We start from the raw sequence: 20,075 nt of genomic DNA on the forward strand, positions 1-20,075 counted from the left end.
CAGTCTGGCCCTCGGCAGGAGGGTCCCCCTTTACGAGCCTGGTCCTGCTCAAGGTTTCTTCCCTCCTAAAGGGGAGTTTTTCCTTGCCACTGTTTGGCTTAAGGTTTTTCTCCCACTAGGGGAGTTTTTACCTGCCATTGTTTATGTAATAACTGCTCGGGGGTCATGTTCTGGGTATGGGACTCTGGAAAGCGTCTAGAGACAACTCTGTTGTATTAGACGCTATATAAATAAAATTGAATTGAATAGACCGGGTTGTCCTATGAGTTTTGCTACTTGGTGGCGAAAACAACAACTTACATGAGTCACTGGGGCTCGTCCGGGAATTGAACCCGGGACCTCTCGCACCCAAAGCGAGAATCATACTACTAGACCCACGAGCCACAAAACTCATAACTAGCAACACATAAAACTTTTTTCTAACTTAAAAATCCAAAGACCCATGTCACATCATCATCAACATTTAAAAACTCAAGTAGGGCTGTTGACATGTGAGTGTGACTTTGAGACTGTGTTAGATTGGGACCATCTCCATGGAAACAACATCAATTCGATGACTGACTGCATTGCAGAGTACACTAATTTCTGCGACAATGTTGAGAAAATCAGACAGTCAGTCAGTGTTTCAATTGTAGACACAGGATATATTCCACCTCTGTGTCCAATGAGAGAAACCTGGACACAATTCTCTCTAATTATCCATAGGAACCTGGCAGACATCATACACCACCTGAATTCCACCACTTGCTGCCTTGATACTCTGGCAACAGGGTTATTTAAGAGTGTAGCACATTGTATGGCCTCAGAGCTTTCAGACGTTTTGAATAAGTCTCAGCTTTCAGGTTTTGTTCCTCTGTGCCAGTCTAGCGAGTCACTTATGAAAAGCTATAGGCCCGTATAAAACCTCCCCTTTCTTAGTAAAATCATAGAAAAGCTGTTTTTCAACGTGTGTACAAACTCCTAACATTAAATAAGCGTTTTGATGTTCTCCAGTCAAGTTTCCACATCCCAGCACTAAGACAGTTCGAGTTCAAGTCCGTAAGGACATCTGCTCCAATATGGATAGTGGCAACATTTCAATCTTGGTGTCACAGTGCTGCATTTGACATGGTTGACCATAATACCTTGATAGACCGGTTGAAGAACTTGGTGAGACTTTCTGGCCTGGTTGAAATCCTATGAGTTTTGCTACTTGGTGGAGAAAACTACAACTTACATAAGTCACTGGGGTTCGTCCGGGAATTGAACCCGGGACCTCTCGCACCCAAAGCGAGAATCATGCTAGTAGACCAACGAGCCACAAAACTCATAACTGGCAACACATAAAATTTTTTTCTAATTAAAAAAAACAAAGACCCATGTCACATCATCACCATCAACATTTAGAAACTCAAGTAGGGCTGTTGACATGTGAGTGTGACTTTGAGACTGTGTTAGATTGGGACCATCTCCATGGAAACAACATCAATTCCATGACTGACTGCATTGCAGAGTACACTACTTTCTGTGACAAAGTTGAGAAAATCAGACAGTCAGACAGTGTTTCAATGGTAGACACAGGATATATTCCACCTCTGTGTCCAATGAGAGAAACGTGGACACAATTGTCTCTAATTACTCATAGGAACCTGGCTGACATCATACACCACCTGAATTCCACCACTTGCTGCCTTGATACTCTGGCAACAGGGTTTTTTAAGAGTGTTGCACATTGTATGGCCTCAGAGCATTCAGACGTTTTAAATAAGTCTCAGCGTTCAGGTATTGTTCCTCTGTGCTAGTCTAGAGAGTCACTTATGAACAGCTAAAGGCCCGTATAAAACCTCCCCTTTCTTAGTAAAATCATAGAAAAAGCTGTTTTTCAACATGTGTACAAACTCCTAACATTAAATAAGTGTTTTGATGTTCTCCAGTAAAGTTTCCACATCCCAGCACAGAGACAGTTCTAGTCCGTAATGACATCTGCTCCAATACGGATAGTGGCAACATTTCAATCGTGGTCTCACAGTGCTGCATTTGACATGGTTGACCATAATACCTTGATAGACAGGTTGAAGAACTAGGTGGGACTTTCTGGCCTGGTTGAATTCCTATGAGTTTTGCTACTTGGTGGAGAAAACTACAACTTACATAAGTCACTGGGGCTCATCCGGGAATTGAACCCGGGACCTCTCGCACCCTAAGCGAGAATCATACTACTAGACCAACGAGCCACAAAACTCATAACTAGCAACACATAAAATGTTTTTCTAAGTTAAAAAACCAAAGACCCATGTCACTTCATCAACATTTAGAAACTCAAGTAGGGCTGTTGACATGTGAGTGTGACTTTCAGACTGTGTTAGATTGGGACCATCTCCATGGAAACAACATCAATTCGATGACTGACTGCATTGCAGAGTACACTAATTTCTGTGACAAAGTTGAGAAAGTCAGACAGTCAGTCAGTGTTTCAATGGTAGACACAGGATATATTTCCCCTCTGTGTCCAATGAGAGAAACCTGGCCACAATTCTCTCTGATTACTCATAGGAACCTGGCTGACATCCTAACATTAAATAAATGTTTTGATGTTCTCCAGTCAAGTTTCCACATCCCAGCAGTAAGACAGTTCTAGTTCAAGTCCGTAATGACATCTGCTCCAATACAGATAGTGGCAACATTTCAATCGTGGTCTCACAGTGCTGCATTTGACATGGTTGACCATAATACCTTGATAGACAGGTTGAAGAACTAGGTAGGACTTAATGGCCTGGTTGAATTCCTATGAGTTTTGCTACTTGGTGGAGAAAACTACAACTTACATAAGTCACTGGGGCTCGTCCGGGAATTGAACACGGGACCTCTCGCAACCTAAGCGAGAATCATACTACTAGACCAACGAGCCACGAAACTCATAACTAGCAACACATAAAATGTTTTTCTAAATTAAAAAACCAAAGAAACATGTCACATCATCATCAACATTTAGAAACTCAAGTAGGGCTGCTGACATGTGAGTTTGACTGTGAGATTGTGTTAGATTGGGACCATCTCCATGGAAACAACATCAATTTGATGACTGACTGCATTGCAGAGTACACTAATTTCTGCAACAAAGTTGAGAAAATCAGACAGTCAGTCAGTGTTTCAATGGTAGACACAGGATATATTCCACCTTTATGTCCAATGAGAGAAACCTGGACACAATTCTCTCTAATTACTCATAGGAAGCTGGCTGACATCATACACCACCCGCTGCATTGATACTCTGGCAACAGAGTTTTTTAAGAGTGTTGCACATTGTATGGCCTCAGAGCTTTCAGACTTTTTGAATAAGTCTTAGCGTTCAGGTATTGTTCCTCTGTGCCAGTCTAGAGAGTCCCAGCACTAAGACAGTTCTACTTCAAGTCCGTAATGACATCTGCTCCAATACGGATAGTGGCAACATTTCAATCGTGGTCTCAGAGTGCTGCATTTGACATGGTTGACCATAATACCTTGATAGACCTCTTGAAGAACTAGGTAGGACTTTCTGGCTTTGTTGAAGTCCTATGAGTTTTGCTACTTGGTGGAGAAATTTACAACTTATATAAGTCACTGACCCATGTCACATCATCATCAACATTTAGAAACTCAAGTAGGGCTGTTGAAATGTGAGTGTGACTGTGAGACTGTGTTAGATTGGGACCATCTCCATGGAAACAACATCAATTCGATGACTGACTGCATTGCAGAGCACGCTACTTTCTGCGACAAAGTTGAGAAAATCAGACAGTCAGTCAGTGTTTCAATGGTAGACAGAGGATATATTCCACCTTTTTGTCCAATGAGAGAAACCTGGAGACAATTGTCTCTAATTACTCATAGGAACCTGGCTGACATCATACACCACCTGAATTCCACCACTTGCTGCCTTGATACTCTGGCAACAGGGTTTTTTAAGAGTGTTGCACATTGTATGGCCTCAGAGCTTTCAGACGTTTTGAATAAGTCTCAGCGTTCAGGTATTGTTCCTCTGTGCCAGTTTAGAGAGTCACTTATGAACAGCTATAGGCCCGTATAAAACCTCCCCTTTCTTAGTAAAATCGTAGAAAATGCTGTTTTTCAACGTGTGTACAAACTTTTAACATGAAATAAGTGTTTTGATGTTCTCCAGTCAAGTTTCCACATCCCAGCACTAAGACAGTTCTAGTTCAAGTCCGTAATGACATCTGCTCCAATACGGATAGTGGCAACATTTCAATCTTGGTCTCACAGTGCTTTATTTGACATGGTTGACCATAATGCCTTGATAGACAGGTTGAAGAACTAGGTGGGACTTTCTGGCCTGGTTGAAGTCCTCTGAGTTTTGCTACTTGGTGGAGAAAACTACAACTTACATAAGTTACTGGGGCTCGTCCGGGAGTTGAACCCGGGACCACTCGCACCCAAAGCGAGAATCATACTACTAGACCAACGAGCCACAAAACTCGTAACAGCAACACATAGAACGTTTTTCTAACTCAAAAAACCAACGACCCATGTCACATCATCATCAACGTTTAGAAACTCAAGTAGGGCTGTTGACATGTGAGTGTGACTGTGAGACTGTGTTAGATTGGGACCATCTCAATGGAAACAACATCAATTCCATGACTGACTGCATTGAAGAGTACACTAATTTCTGTGACAAAGTTGAGAAAATCAGACAGTCAGTCAGTGTTTCAACGGTAGACACAGGATATATTCCACCTCTGTGTCCAATGAGAGAAACCTGGACACAATCCTCTCTAATTACTCATAGGAAACTGGCTGACATCATACACCACCTGAATTCCACCACTTGCTGCCTTGATACTCTGGCAACAGGGTTTTTTAAGAGTGTTGCACATTGTATGGCCTCAGAGCTTTCAGACGTTTTGAATCAGTCTCAGCTTTCAGGTATTGTTCCTCTGTGCCAGTCTAGAGAGTCACTTATGAACAGCTATAGGCCCATATAAAACCTGCCCTTTCTTAGTAAAATCATAGAAAAAGCTTTTTTTCAAGGTGTGTATAAATTCCTAACATTAAATAAGTGTTTTGATGTTCTCCAGTCAAGTTTCCACATCCCAGCACTAAGACAGTTCTAGTTCCAGTCCGTAATGACATCTGCTCCAATACGGATAGTGGAAACATTTCAATCGTGGTCTCAGAGTGCTGCATTTGACATGGTTGACCATAATACCTTGATAGACCGGTTGAAGAACTAAGTGGGACTTCTAGCCTGGTTGAAGTCCTATGAGTTTTGCTACTTGGTGGAGAAAACTACACCTTACATAAGTCACTGGGGCTCGTCCGGGAATTGAACCCGGGACCTCTCGCACCCAAAGCGAGAATCATACTACTAGACCAACGAGCCACAAATCTCATAACTGGCAACACATAAAATGTTTTTCTAAATTACAAAACCAAAGACCCATGTCACAACATCATCAACATTTAGAAACTCAAGTAGGGCTGTTGACATGTGAGTGTGACTGTGAGACTGTGTTAGATTGGGACCATCTCCATGGAAACAACATCAATTTGATGACTGACTGCATTGCAGAGTACACTAATTTCTGTGACAAAGTTGAGAAAATCAGACAGTCAGTCAGTGTTTCAATGGTAGACACAGGATATATTTTGCCTCTGTGTCCAATGAGAGAAACCTGGACACAATTCTCTCTAATTATCCACAGGAACCTGGCTGACATCATATTCCACCACTTGCTTCCTTGATACTCTGGCAACAGGGTTTTTTAAGAGTGTTGAACATTGTATGGCGTCAGAGCTTTCAGACGTTTTGAATAAGTCTCAGCTTTCAGGTATTGTTCCTCTGTGCTAGTCTAGAGAGTCACTTATGAACAGCTAAAGGCCCGTATAAAACCTCCCCTTTCTTAGTAAAATCATAGAAAAAGCTGTTTTTCAACATGTGTACAAACTCCTAACATTAAATAAGTGTTTTGATGTTCTCCAGTAAAGTTTCCACATCCCAGCACAGAGACAGTTCTAGTCCGTAATGACATCTGCTCCAATACGGATAGTGGCAACATTTCAATCGTGGTCTCACAGTGCTGCATTTGACATGGTTGACCATAATACCTTGATAGACAGGTTGAAGAACTAGGTGGGACTTTCTGGCCTGGTTGAATTCCTATGAGTTTTGCTACTTGGTGGAGAAAACTACACCTTACATAAGTCACTGGGGCTCGTCCGGGAATTGAACCCGGGACCTCTCGCACCCAAAGCGAGAATCATACTACTAGACCAACGAGCCACAAATCTCATAACTGGCAACACATAAAATGTTTTTCTAAATTACAAAACCAAAGACCCATGTCACAACATCATCAACATTTACAAACTCAAGTAGGGCTGTTGACATGTGAGTGTGACTGTGAGACTGTGTTAGATTGGGACCATCTCCATGGAAACAACATCAATTTGATGACTGACTGCATTGCAGAGTACACTAATTTCTGTGACAAAGTTGAGAAAATCAGACAGTCAGTCAGTGTTTCAATGGTAGACACAGGATATATTTTGCCTCTGTGTCCAATGAGAGAAACCTGGACACAATTCTCTCTAATTATCCACAGGAACCTGGCTGACATCATATTCCACCACTTGCTTCCTTGATACTCTGGCAACAGGGTTTTTTAAGAGTGTTGAACATTGTATGGCGTCAGAGCTTTCAGACGTTTTGAATAAGTCTCAGCTTTCAGGTATTGTTCCTCTGTGCTAGTCTAGAGAGTCACTTATGAACAGCTATAGGCCCGTATAAAACCTCCCCTTTCTTAATAAAATCATAGAAAAAGCTGTTTTTCAACATGTGTACAAACTCCTTACATTAAATAAGTGTTTTGATGTTCTCCAGTCAAGTTTCCACATCCCAGCACTAAGACAGTTCTAGTTCAAGTCCGTAATGACATCGGCTCCAATACGGATAGTGGCAACATTTCAATCGTGGTCTCACAGTGCTGCATTTGACATGGTTGACCATAATACCTTGATAGAGGGTCTGTTATGGTGTTCCGCAGGGTTCAGTGCTAGGGCCCATCTTGTTCAGTTTATACATGCAGCCATTGGGAAGTATAATCCAGAATCACGGCATACACTTTCATTGTTATGCTGATGATACGCAGCTCTACTTGTCTATGAAGCCGGATGAAACAGAACCGTTAGTTACACTTCAGGCATGTCTTAGGGACATCAAGGACTGGATGTCCAGAAACTTCTTGCTTCTAAATTCAGATAAAACAGAGGTTATCATTCTTGGTCCAGAGCATCTTAGGAAGGGATTAGATGGTGTTGCGATGGCTTCCAGTGCAACTGTGAGAAACCTTGGTGTTATTTTCGATCAGGATTTGTCGTTTAAACCATATATTAATCAGGTTTGTAAAATAGCCTTTTTCCATCTCCGTAATATTGTAAAGATTAGGAAAATCCTCTCGCAGAGTGATGCAGAAAAACTAGTTCATGCGTTTGTATCTTCTAGACTAGATTACTGTAATGTGTTGTTAGCAGGATGTCCAAGTAATTTGCTGAATAGGCTCCAGCTGATCCAGAATGCAGCAGCACGAGTACTGACAGGAATTAGCAGGAGAGACCACGTCTCTCCAATGTTAGCGTCGCTCCATTGGTTACCCGTAAAATTCAGAATCCAATTTAAAATTTTATTACTTGCGTATAAAGCCCAAAACGGCTTAGATCCGCATTATTTGCAAGACCTGATAGTGCCTTATGTTCCTGTCAGAGCTCTCCGTTCTCAGAGTGCAGGTTTACTCGTAGTTCCTAGAGTATCCAAATGTAGATTTGGAGGGCGGGCGTTCTGCTATCAGGCACCACTACTATGGAACCAACTTCCAATCTGGGTTAAGGAGGCTGACACCACCTCCACCTTTAAAACTAAACTTAAAACCTTTCTGTTTAGTAAAGCCTATAGTTAGTGTTTAGTAAACCTCTAGCTGGTGTTGGTAAATCTCTAGGTAGTGTAAACTTTAGTGTGTCAGAGTCGCTCCTGTAGTTTCCTGTGCTGGCCCCCCCTTCTCCTCCCTTTTCTCTCTTTTGTCCATGTTGTAGCATCCTTTGCCGGACACCGGAACCTGCAGCGTGGGAGTGAGGGGGGCAGGGTAACAGCCCGGGCAGGCGGGGAGAAGGTTTGTCCGTCAAGACTCCTCTCCTTGGCCCTGCCCCTTTTCAACCCTTCCCCGACCCTGCACCCCAACCTGGGACTTGCTGATTGGGCCGGAGCTTCGGGAGCTGCATGCTGGCCTGCGGTCCCCATCCTTGGTCATCCCGTTGCTGCTTCCACCTGCCTGCTGTGCTGTTGCCGTCCCTGACCCACCAGTCTGGCCCTCGGCAGGAGGGTCCCCCTTTACGAGCCTGGTCCTGCTCAAGGTTTCTTCCCTCCTAAAGGGGAGTTTTTCCTTGCCACTGTTTGGCTTAAGGTTTTTCTCCCACTAGGGGAGTTTTTACCTGCCATTGTTTATGTAATAACTGCTCGGGGGTCATGTTCTGGGTATGGGACTCTGGAAAGCGTCTAGAGACAACTCTGTTGTATTAGACGCTATATAAATAAAATTGAATTGAATAGACCGGGTTGTCCTATGAGTTTTGCTACTTGGTGGCGAAAACAACAACTTACATGAGTCACTGGGGCTCGTCCGGGAATTGAACTCGGGACCTCTCGCACCCAAAGCGAGAATCATACTACTAGACCCACGAGCCACAAAACTCATAACTAGCAACACATAAAACTTTTTTCTAACTTAAAAATCCAAAGACCCATGTCACATCATCATCAACATTTAGAAACTCAAGTAGGGCTGTTGACATGTGAGTGTGACTTTGAGACTGTGTTAGATTGGGACCATCTCCATGGAAACAACATCAATTCGATGACTGACTGCATTGCAGAGTACACTAATTTCTGCGACAATGTTGAGAAAATCAGACAGTCAGTCAGTGTTTCAATTGTAGACACAGGATATATTCCACCTCTGTGTCCAATGAGAGAAACCTGGACACAATTCTCTCTAATTATCCATAGGAACCTGGCAGACATCATACACCACCTGAATTCCACCACTTGCTGCCTTGATACTCTGGCAACAGGGTTATTTAAGAGTGTAGCACATTGTATGGCCTCAGAGCTTTCAGACGTTTTGAATAAGTCTCAGCTTTCAGGTTTTGTTCCTCTGTGCCAGTCTAGCGAGTCACTTATGAAAAGCTATAGGCCCGTATAAAACCTCCCCTTTCTTAGTAAAATCATAGAAAAGCTGTTTTTCAACGTGTGTACAAACTCCTAACATTAAATAAGCGTTTTGATGTTCTCCAGTCAAGTTTCCACATCCCAGCACTAAGACAGTTCGAGTTCAAGTCCGTAAGGACATCTGCTCCAATATGGATAGTGGCAACATTTCAATCTTGGTGTCACAGTGCTGCATTTGACATGGTTGACCATAATACCTTGATAGACCGGTTGAAGAACTTGGTGAGACTTTCTGGCCTGGTTGAAATCCTATGAGTTTTGCTACTTGGTTGAGAAAACTACAACTTACATAAGTCACTGGGGTTCGTCCGGGAATTGAACCCGGGACCTCTCGCACCCAAAGCGAGAATCATGCTAGTAGACCAACGAGCCACAAAACTCATAACTGGCAACACATAAAATTTTTTTCTAATTAAAAAAAACAAAGACCCACGTCACATCATCACCATCAACATTTAGAAACTCAAGTAGGGCTGTTGACATGTGAGTGTGACTTTGAGACTGTGTTAGATTGGGACCATCTCCATGGAAACAACATCAATTCCATGACTGACTGCATTGCAGAGTACACTACTTTCTGTGACAAAGTTGAGAAAATCAGACAGTCAGACAGTGTTTCAATGGTAGACACAGGATATATTCCACCTCTGTGTCCAATGAGAGAAACGTGGACACAATTGTCTCTAATTACTCATAGGAACCTGGCTGACATCATACACCACCTGAATTCCACCACTTGCTGCCTTGATACTCTGGCAACAGGGTTTTTTAAGAGTGTTGCACATTGTATGGCCTCAGAGCATTCAGACGTTTTGAATAAGTCTCAGCGTTCAGGTATTGTTCCTCTGTGCTAGTCTAGAGAGTCACTTATGAACAGCTAAAGGCCCGTATAAAACCTCCCCTTTCTTAGTAAAATCATAGAAAAAGCTGTTTTTCAACATGTGTACAAACTCCTAACATTAAATAAGTGTTTTGATGTTCTCCAGTAAAGTTTCCACATCCCAGCACAGAGACAGTTCTAGTCCGTAATGACATCTGCTCCAATACGGATAGTGGCAACATTTCAATCGTGGTCTCACAGTGCTGCATTTGACATGGTTGACCATAATACCTTGATAGACAGGTTGAAGAACTAGGTGGGACTTTCTGGCCTGGTTGAATTCCTATGAGTTTTGCTACTTGGTGGAGAAAACTACAACTTACATAAGTCACTGGGGCTCGTCCGGGAATTGAACCCGGGACCTCCCGCACCCAAAGCGAGAATCATACTACTAGACCAACGAGCCACGAAACTCATAACTAGCAACACATACAATGTTTTTCTAACTTAAAAAACCAAAGACCCATGTCACATCATCATCAATATTTAGAAACTCAAGTAGGGCTGTTGACATGTGAGTGTGACTGTGAGACTGTGTTAGATTGGGACCATCTCCATGGAAACAACATCAATTCGATGACTGACTGCATTGCAGAGTACACTAATTTCTGCGACAATGTTGAGAAAATCAGACAGTCAGTCAGTGTTTCAATGGTAGACACAGGATATATTTCGCCTCTGTGTCCAATGAGAGAAACCTGGACACAATTGTCTCTAATTACTCATAGGAACCTGGCTGACATCATACACCACCTGAATTCCACCACTTGCTGCCTTGATACTCTGGCAACAGGGTTTTTTAAGAGTGTTGCACATTGTATGGCCTCAGAGCTTTCAGACGTTTTGAATAAGTCTCAGCGTTCAGGTATTGTTCCTCTGTGCCAGTCTAGAGAGTCACGTATGAACAGGTAAAGGCCCGTATAAAACATCCGCTTTCTTAGTAAAATCATAGAAAAGGCTGTTTTTCAAGGTGTGTACAAACTCCTAACATTAAATAAGTGTTTTGATGTTCTCCAGTCAAGTTTCCACATCCCAGCACTAAGACAGTTCTAGTTCAAGTCCGTAATGACATCTGCTCCAATACAGATAGTGGCAACATTTCAATCGTGGTGTCACAGTGCTGCATTTGACATGGTTGACCATAATACCTTGATAGACCGGTTGAAGAACTTGGTGGGATTTTTGGGTTTGAAGTCCTCTGAGTTTTGCTACTTGGTGGAGAAAACTACAACTTACATAAGTCACTGGGGCTCGTCCGGGAATTGAACCCAGGACCTCTCGCACCCAAAGCAAGAATCATACTACTAGACCAACGAGCCACAAAACTAGTAACTAGCAACACATACAACGTTTTTCTAACTTAAAAAACCAAAGACCCATGTCACATCATCAACATTTAGAAACTCAAGTAGGGCTGTTGACATGTGAGTGTGACTGTGAGACTGTGTTAGATTGGGACCATCTCCATGGAAACAATGTCAATTCGATGACTGACTGCTGACTGTTTGGACCCCCTGCAGGGACACAACGACGCCTTGCAGAGTATTCCAACAGCAAATGACCCCTGCAGGGACACAACGACACCTTGCAGATTGCTTTTGGCCTGTGCCCCCTTAAGACATAGACATGCAGGTTCCAGTTCCTGAAGACCCCTGCCGGGACATTGTCACGCAAGGTCCGGCGTCTTGCATCCCTGCCGAGACTTCCAGCCCCCACAGAGACAAAGACCATATACGGACTTCCTGATCCCTCAGGGGTGGTCCCAAAGCTAAAGATTCACACCTCTGACTGTCTCACTGACTTGTTTAATTCTGTTGTTTGTTCTTGTATAAAAAGCTTGTTACAGAACCACTCGATGTCAGCCTACCGACCGAGACACTGTGTCTGTGTTGGTCTGCTGAACGCTGGCTAAATAAAATCTCGAATCCCACAGCGGACTCCTGAACTGGTTTTTGATAAATTCCTCAACAATTTGGTGCTTGTGACCCGGATGACAATAGACTTTCGATGGGAACTCCTTTTTCCAGACCAACGACACAACCAGCGACTTCTATCTAAATTTTTCAGAGGTAAGGGGTCCATTTACAAAATCCCAAATTATTGTTTCTGGGCTGTTGTCGAAAGTCTGTGAACTGGAGTGCCAGAGAAGGTTGACGTCATCCTGAAATTTTAGGTAAGTCCGCTGTGTGGTTGTGAAGGTTATTTTTATTATTTTGTGTTATTGGGAAGGTTATTGTAGAGATATTTTTAGGAATGCTGGCAATTTCATAACACTTGAATTTGACTGTGTTGTGAGAATGTCCTGCTTATCCCGCCTTAGAATTTGACTTGCTCTTCTAAAAAAAGGTTTAATATCTCGGGTAACATTAAAGAGAGAAATGGCCAAGAGCGCCATGGTTGGTCTGAGTACCAATAAAAAGATAGTCCAGGGGGACTATTCTTATGCATATGCAGGACGTGGGGTCCGTAAGTGTTGGAACACTGATATATTTGTGAGAAATAGACATACTGTATGTAGAGGAACTGTTTATTTTATAAGTGGGGATGACACGCTCTCCCAAAATGAGGTATATTTCATTTCTGCAAGAATCGACTCGCTCTTCTTTGCATCAACAGGAATGATTTGTATGCTCAAGTAGACTGATGATTTGAAAGTGAGTGTAATTGAAAGTTTTTTTGGAGGGATCTTACAGTAAGAAAAATGAAAAGTTTTTGGGAAGTTTTTCAGTTCTTTAAATACATGTATGGTAATCACGGTACCGATAGTTTTATTTGTTAGTTTTGTTTGTTACTTAGTTAGTATTAAATATTGTTAAAATAACTAAAAGCACTTCAAACTCCCTCAGATTTTTGGAGGGATGAAAGTAGACGCCGTAATGCAGAATCCCAAATAGCTTCGCTTACTGATCAAAATAAAAAAGCTGATGGCTCTACTAGAAGGATTTAAAAACACAACGCAGACAAAAATGAAATTAGAGAACCAGTTAAATGATAAAATCAAAACCTTTATCCGGTGAAACTGATTAAAGAATCAAATGACGATGACACTTCTGATGACGACTGGATTTTACAAAAATCCAAGATCTGTTGCCTACAAAATTTGGGGCCAAATAATAGTAAGAGATTTTAAATGAATAAACAAAAATGGCTAGAGGAAACAGCTGTTAAACTAACTTTGCCACATGATTTGAAAAGTAAAGTACTTGATGCGCAAAGTACTTGATGCTTGTAGAATTCCACCTCTGTGTCCAATGAGAGAAACCTGGACACAATTATCTCTAACTACTCATAGGAACCTGGCTGACATCATACACCACCTGAACTCCACCACTTGCTGCATTGATACTCTGGCAACAGGGTTTTTTAAGAGTGTTGCACATTGTATGGCCTCAGAGCTTTCAGACGTTTTGAATAAGTCTCAGCGTTCAGGTATTGTTCCTCTGTGCCAGTCTAGAGAGTCACTTATGAACAGCTATAGGCCCATATAAAACCTCCCCTTTCTAAGTAAAATCATAGAAAAAGCTGTTTTTCAAGGTGTGTACAAACTCCTAACATTAAATAAGTGTTTGGATGTTCTCCAGTCAAGTTTCCACATCCCAGCACTAAGACAGTTCTAGTTCAAGTCCGTAATGACATCTGCTCCAATACGGATAGTGGCAACTTCTCAATCGTGATTTCACAGTGCTGCATTTGACAAGGTTGACCATAATACCTTGATAGACCGGTTGAATAAACTAGGTGGGACTTTCTGGCCTGGTTGAAGTCCTATGAGTTTTGCTACTTGGTGGAGAAAACTACAACTTACATAAGTCACTGGGGCTCGTCAGGGAATTGAACCCGGGACCTCTCGCACCCAAAGCGAGAATCATACTACTAGACCAACAAGCCCCAAAACTCATAACTAGCAACACATACAATCTTTTTCTAAATTAAAAAACCAAAGACCCATGTCACATCATCAACAACATTTAGAAACTCAAGTAGGGCTGTTGACATGTGAGTGTGACTGTGGGACTGTGTTAGATTGGGACCATCTCCATGGAAACAACATCAATTCGATGACTGACTGCATTGCAGAGTACACGACTTTCTGCAACAAAGTTGAGAAAATCAGACAGTCAGTCAGTGTTTCAATGGTAGACACAGGATATATTCCACCTTTTTGTCCAATGAGAGAAACATGGACACAATTCTCTCTAATTACTCATAGGAAACTGGCTGACATCATACACCACCTGAATTCAACCACTTGCTGCCTTGATACTCTGGCAACAGGGTTTTTTAAGAGTGTTGCACATTGTATGGCCTCAGAGCTTTCAGACGTTTTGAATAAGTCTCAGCGTTCAGGTATTGTTCCTCTGTGCCAGTCTAGAGAGTCACTTATGAACAGCTATAGGCCCGTATAAAAACTCCCCTTTCTTAGTAAAATCATAGAAAAAGCTGTTTTTCAAGGTGTGTACAAACTCCTAACATTAAATAAGTGTTTTGATGTTCTCCAGTCAAGTTTCCGCATCCCAGCACTAAGACAGTTCTAGTTCAAGTCCGTAATGACATCTGCTCCAATACGGATAGTGGCAACATTTCAATCGTGGTCTCACAGTGCTGCATTTGACATGGTTGACCATAATACCTTGATAGACCGGTTGAAGAATTTGGTGGGACTTTCGGGCCTGGTTGAAGTCCTATGAGTTTTGCTACTTGGTGGAGAAAACTACAACTTACATAAGTCACTGGGGCTCGTCCGGGAATTGAACCCAGGACCTCTCGCACCCTAAGCGAGAATCATACTACTAGACCAACGAGCCACAAAACTCATAACTAGCAACACATAAAATGTTTTTCTAAATTAAAAAACCAAAGACCCATGTCAGATCATCATCAACATTTAGAAACTCAAGTAGGGCTGTTGACATGTGAGTGTGACTGTGAGACTGTGTTAGATTGGGACCATCTCCATGGAAACAACATCAATTCGATGACTGACGTTTTGAATAAGTCTCAGCTTTCAGGTATTGTTCCTCTGTGCCAGTCTAGAGAGTCACTTATGAACAGCTAGAGGCCCGTATAAAACCTGCCCTTTCTCAGCAAAATCGTGGAAAAAGCTGTTTTTCAACATGTGTACAAACTCCTAACATTACAGTTTTTCACAATTGTTTAAACACATTTCCTGATGGAATACCTCACTTTCTCAAAACTCTAAACACAAATTACAAAACTCACACACAAAATGCAAAATCCTACACTTCTCTTGCAAAAGCAAACTCTACCTTCAAAACAGTGTTAACTCTTCACTAAATGGTATTTCCTTCTCAAATGCCAAACACATACATCATTTGAGTAGACATTTCTAAGCACCCACTGAACACTGATGTGCAGAATGGAAAACTCTATATGAATGAATGAATGAATGAATGAATGAATGAATGAATGAATGAATGAATGAATGAATGAATGAATGAATGAATGAATGAATGACTCAGTAGAATCAAGCATTTGTATGTTCAGTGTTACACCTTCAGCTGTTGGATGTAATGTATCACCATATAGTATTCTTATGTATAGGCTACTCAAATGGAAAACAACACACAATTCTTTACTGTAACAACAAATAATATTTTACAGTATTTGGACTCAAAATGTGCAGTCCACTGGACATCACAGCAAGCTGTGGATGAAAACTTGACAGAAAATAGAATCAGAACAAAAGTATTAGGCAGCATACTGCCTTTCATCCCTGGCTGGCCACAGGACCTCATCCACGTCGCAGGTAATGTTCTCCCTGGCCAAGCAGCGATGTTCTCTCTGGCCAAGCAGCGATGTTGTCCCTGGCCAAGCAGCTATGTTCTCCCTGGCCAAGCAGCGGGGGAAGAATCTCCTACAAGGCCGCATGAAGCCTTGACAGGCCTCAGCAGAGACATCGCCACATGCGTCCTCCATGGCCTGCAGCAGTGGGATCCGTGTCTGAGGATTTCTCTCGTATACCTTCCATCTCCAGGCAGAGAAAAACTCCTCAATTGGGTTGAGGAAGGGAGAGTATGGAGGGAGATATAGGACATCAACTTCTGGATGGACCCTGAACCACTCACGGACCAGAGCAGCCCGGTGGAAACTGACATTGTCCCAGAGAACAACGAACCTGACCACCTCTGTGTCCTCCATCTGGTCTGGCTGGAAAATGATATTGTAGAGCTGGTCGAGGAATGCTAGAAGAAGTGCAGTGTTGTAGGGGCCAAGGGTGGCATGGTGATGGAGGACGCCGTGGTGATTGATGGCAGCGCACATTGTTATGTTCCCTCCACGTTGGCCAGGGACCTCTGTGACGGCACGCTGGCCGATGATATTCCTCCCTCGGCGCCTTCTTTTTACAAGGTTGAACCCCGCTTCATCAATGAATATGAATTCAATGGCAAATTGCTGATTGCATGTTGCACAACAGCCTTTGGAGTTTAGAAATGTGATTGACTGTGTGTTCTGTGTGAACAGCAAGAGAGGGAAATCAGGAAGAGTGTGCAGGGTATTGGGAATTGTGTGTAGTGTTGTGAGAAATGTGTGGTATGGAATGGGAAGGTGAGTCTAGAGCAGTAAATGTGCTTGGAGTTCAGCAGGATTGGTTCAGCCACCTGAAAAATGGGTTTCAGGTTGTGCACATTGTGTCTGATGTTCCAATAAATGTGTTTAAACAATTGTGAAAAACTGTAAATAAGTGTTTTGATGTTCCCCAGTCAAGTTTCCACATCCCAGCACTAAGACAGTTCTAGTTCAAGTCCGTAAGGACATCTGCTCCAATACGGATAGTGGCAACATTTCAATCGTGGTCTCACAGTGCTGCATTTGACATGGTTGACCATAACACCTTGATAGACAGGTTGAAGAACTTGGTGGGACTTTCTGGCCTGGTTGAAGTCCTATGAGTTTTGCTACTTGGTGGAGAAAACTACAACTTACATAAGTCACTGGGGCTCGTCCGGGAAATGAACCCGGGACCTCTCGCACCCTAAGCGAGAATCATACTACTAGACCAACGAGCCAAGAAACTCATAACTAGCAACACATAAAATGTTTTTGGAAACAACATCAATTCAATGACTGACTGCATTGTAGAGTACACTAATTTCTGTGACAAAGTTGAGAAAATCAGACAGTCAGTCAGTGTTTCAATGGTAGACACAGGATATGTTTCGCCTCTGTGTTCAATGAGAGAAACCTGGACACAATTATCTCTAATTACTCATAGGAACCTGGCTGACATCATACACCACCTGAATTCCACCACTTGCTGCCTTGATACTCTGGCAACAGGGTTTTTTAAGTGTTGCACATTGTATGGCCTCAGAGCTTTCAGACGTTTTGAATAAGTCTCAGCTTTCAGGTATTGTTCCTCTGTGCCAGTCTAGAGAGTCACAAATGAACAGCTTTAGGCCCGTATAAAACATCCGCTTTCTTAGTAAAATCATAGAAAAAGCTGTTTTTCAAGGTGTGTACAAACTCCTAACATTAGATAAGTGTTGATGTTCTCCAGTCAAGTTTCCACATCCCAGCACTAAGACAGTTCTAGTTCAAGTCCGTAATGACATCTGCTCCAATACGGATAGTGGCAACATTTCAATCGTGGTGTCACAGTGCTGCATTTGACATGGTTGACCATAATACCTTGATAGACCGGTTGAAGAACTAGGTGGGACTTTCTGTCTGGTTGAAGAACTCAGTGGGACTTTCTGGCCTTGTTGAAGTCCTATGAGTTTTTCTACTTGGTGGAGAAAACTACAACTACCATAAGTCACTGGGGCTCGTCCGGGAATTGAACCCGGGACCTCTCGCACCCAAAGCGAGAATCATACTACTAGACCAACGAGCCACAAAACTCATAACTAGCAACACATAAAATGTTTTTCTAAATTAAAAAACCAAAGACCCATGTCAGATCATCATCAACATTTAGAAACTCAAGTAGGGCTGTTGACATGTGAGTGTGACTGTGAGACTGTGTTAGATTGGGACCATCTCCATGGAAACAACATCAATTCGATGACTGACTGCATTGCAGAGTACACGACTTTCTGCGACAAAGTTGAGAAAATCAGACAGTCAGTCAGTGTTTCAATGGTAGACACAGGATATATTTAACCTCTGTGTCCAATGAGAGAAACCTGGACACAATTCTCTCTAATTACTCATAGGAATCTGGCTGACATCATACACCACCTGAATTCCACCACTTGCTGCCTTGATACTCTGGCAACAGGGTTTTTTAAGAGTGTTGCACATTGTATGGCCTCAGAGCTTTCAGACGTTTTGAATAAGTCTCAGCGTTCAGGTATTGTTCCTCTGTGCCAGTTCTAAAGAGTCACTTATGAACCGCTAAAGGCCCGTATTAAACCTCCCCTTTCTTAGTAAAATCATAGAAAAAGCTGTTTTTCAAGGTGTGTACAAGCTCCTAACATTAAATAAGTGTTTTGATGTTCTCCAGTCAAGTTTCCACATCCCAGCACTAAGACAGTTCTAGTTCAAGTCCGTAATGACATCTGCTCCAATACGGATAGCGGCAACATTTCAATCGTGGTGTCACAGTGCTGCATTTGACATGGTTGACCATAATGCCTTGATAGACACGTTGAAGAACTAGCTGGGACTTTCTGGCCTGGTTGAATTCTTATGAGTTTTGCTACTTGGTGGAGAAAACTACAACTTACATAAGTCAATGGGGCTCGTCCGGGAATTGAACCCGGGACCTCTCGCACCCAAAGCGAGAATCATACTACTAGACCAACGAGCCACAAAACTCATAACTAGCAACACATAAAATGTTTTTCTAAATTAAAAAAACAAATACCCATGTCAGATCATCATCAACATTTAGAAACTCAAGTAGGGCTGTTGACATGTGAGTGTGACTGTGAGACAGTGTTAGATTGGGACCATCTCCATGGAAACAACATCAATTCGATGACTGACTGCATTGCAGAGTACACTAATTTCTGTGAAAAAGTTGAGAAAATCAGACAGTCAGTCAGTGTTTCAATGGTAGACACAGGATATATTCCACCTCTGTGTCCAATGAGAGAAACCTGGACACAATTGTCTCTAATTACTCATAGGAACCTGGCTGACATCATACACCACCTGAATTCCACCACTTGCTTCCTTGATACTCTGGCAACAGGGTTTTTTAAGAGTGTTGCACATTGTATGGCCTCAGAGCTTTCAGACGTTTTGAATAAGCTAAAGGCCTGTTTAAAACATCCGCTTTCTTAGTAAAATCATGGAAAAGGCTGTTTTTCTAGGTGTGTACAAACTCCTAACATTAAATAAGTGTTTTGATGTTCTCCAGTCAAGGTTCCACATCCCAGCACTAAGACAGTTCTAGTTCAAGTCCGTAATGACATCTGCTCCAATACGGATATTGGCGACATTTCAATCGCTGTGTCACAGTGCTACATTTGACATGGTTGACCATAATACCTCGATAGACAGGTATTCATCAATTCGATGACTGACTGCATTGCAGAGTACACTAATTTCTGCAACAAAGTTGAGAAAATCAGAGAGTCAGTGTGTGTTTCAATGGTAGACACAGGATATATTCCACCTCTGTGTCCAATGAGAGAAACCTGGACACAATTCTCTCTAATTATCCATAGGAAGCTGGCTGACATCATATTCCACCACTTGCTTCCTTGATACTTTGGCAACAGGGCTTTTTAAGAGTGTTGCACATTGTATGGCCTCAGAGCTTTCAGACGTTTTGAATAAGTCTCAGCGTTCAGGTATTGTTCCTCTGTGCCAGTCTAGAAAGTCACTTATGAACAGCTATAGGCCCGTATAAAACCTCGCCTTTCTTAGTTAAATCATGGAAGAAGCTATTTTTCAACGTGTGTACAAACTCCTAACATTAAATAAGTGTTTCGATGTTCTCCAGTCAAGTTTCCACATCCCAGCACT

The 20,075-nt window shown here is 42.3% G+C and overlaps 11 non-coding genes across 11 annotated transcripts; all 11 read right to left on the minus strand.

Moving 5' to 3' along the window:
• Positions 1 to 311: 311 nt before the first annotated feature.
• trnap-ugg (transfer RNA proline (anticodon UGG)) lies at positions 312 to 383 on the minus strand. The gene has a single exon. It is a non-coding gene; the product is annotated as a tRNA-Pro (tRNA).
• A 1,758-nt stretch (positions 384 to 2,141) lies between these two features.
• On the minus strand, positions 2,142 to 2,213 carry trnap-agg (transfer RNA proline (anticodon AGG)). The gene has a single exon. It is a non-coding gene; the product is annotated as a tRNA-Pro (tRNA).
• A 2,159-nt stretch (positions 2,214 to 4,372) lies between these two features.
• On the minus strand, positions 4,373 to 4,444 carry trnap-ugg (transfer RNA proline (anticodon UGG)). The gene has a single exon. It is a non-coding gene; the product is annotated as a tRNA-Pro (tRNA).
• An 843-nt stretch (positions 4,445 to 5,287) lies between these two features.
• trnap-ugg (transfer RNA proline (anticodon UGG)) lies at positions 5,288 to 5,359 on the minus strand. The gene has a single exon. It is a non-coding gene; the product is annotated as a tRNA-Pro (tRNA).
• Positions 5,360 to 6,187: 828 nt separating this feature from the next.
• Positions 6,188 to 6,259, minus strand: trnap-ugg (transfer RNA proline (anticodon UGG)). Its single transcript has one exon. It is a non-coding gene; the product is annotated as a tRNA-Pro (tRNA).
• A 4,211-nt stretch (positions 6,260 to 10,470) lies between these two features.
• Positions 10,471 to 10,542, minus strand: trnap-ugg (transfer RNA proline (anticodon UGG)). The gene has a single exon. It is a non-coding gene; the product is annotated as a tRNA-Pro (tRNA).
• Positions 10,543 to 11,383: 841 nt separating this feature from the next.
• trnap-ugg (transfer RNA proline (anticodon UGG)) lies at positions 11,384 to 11,455 on the minus strand. The gene has a single exon. It is a non-coding gene; the product is annotated as a tRNA-Pro (tRNA).
• Positions 11,456 to 13,952: 2,497 nt separating this feature from the next.
• Positions 13,953 to 14,024, minus strand: trnap-ugg (transfer RNA proline (anticodon UGG)). The gene has a single exon. It is a non-coding gene; the product is annotated as a tRNA-Pro (tRNA).
• Positions 14,025 to 14,869: 845 nt separating this feature from the next.
• On the minus strand, positions 14,870 to 14,941 carry trnap-agg (transfer RNA proline (anticodon AGG)). Its single transcript has one exon. It is a non-coding gene; the product is annotated as a tRNA-Pro (tRNA).
• Positions 14,942 to 17,919: 2,978 nt separating this feature from the next.
• On the minus strand, positions 17,920 to 17,991 carry trnap-ugg (transfer RNA proline (anticodon UGG)). The gene has a single exon. It is a non-coding gene; the product is annotated as a tRNA-Pro (tRNA).
• Positions 17,992 to 18,837: 846 nt separating this feature from the next.
• trnap-ugg (transfer RNA proline (anticodon UGG)) lies at positions 18,838 to 18,909 on the minus strand. The gene has a single exon. It is a non-coding gene; the product is annotated as a tRNA-Pro (tRNA).
• Positions 18,910 to 20,075: the final 1,166 nt, after the last annotated feature.

Source organism: Cololabis saira, unplaced genomic scaffold (genome assembly GCF_033807715.1).
Source record: "Cololabis saira isolate AMF1-May2022 unplaced genomic scaffold, fColSai1.1 scf194, whole genome shotgun sequence".
Taxonomy (NCBI): Eukaryota; Metazoa; Chordata; class Actinopteri; order Beloniformes; family Belonidae; genus Cololabis; species Cololabis saira.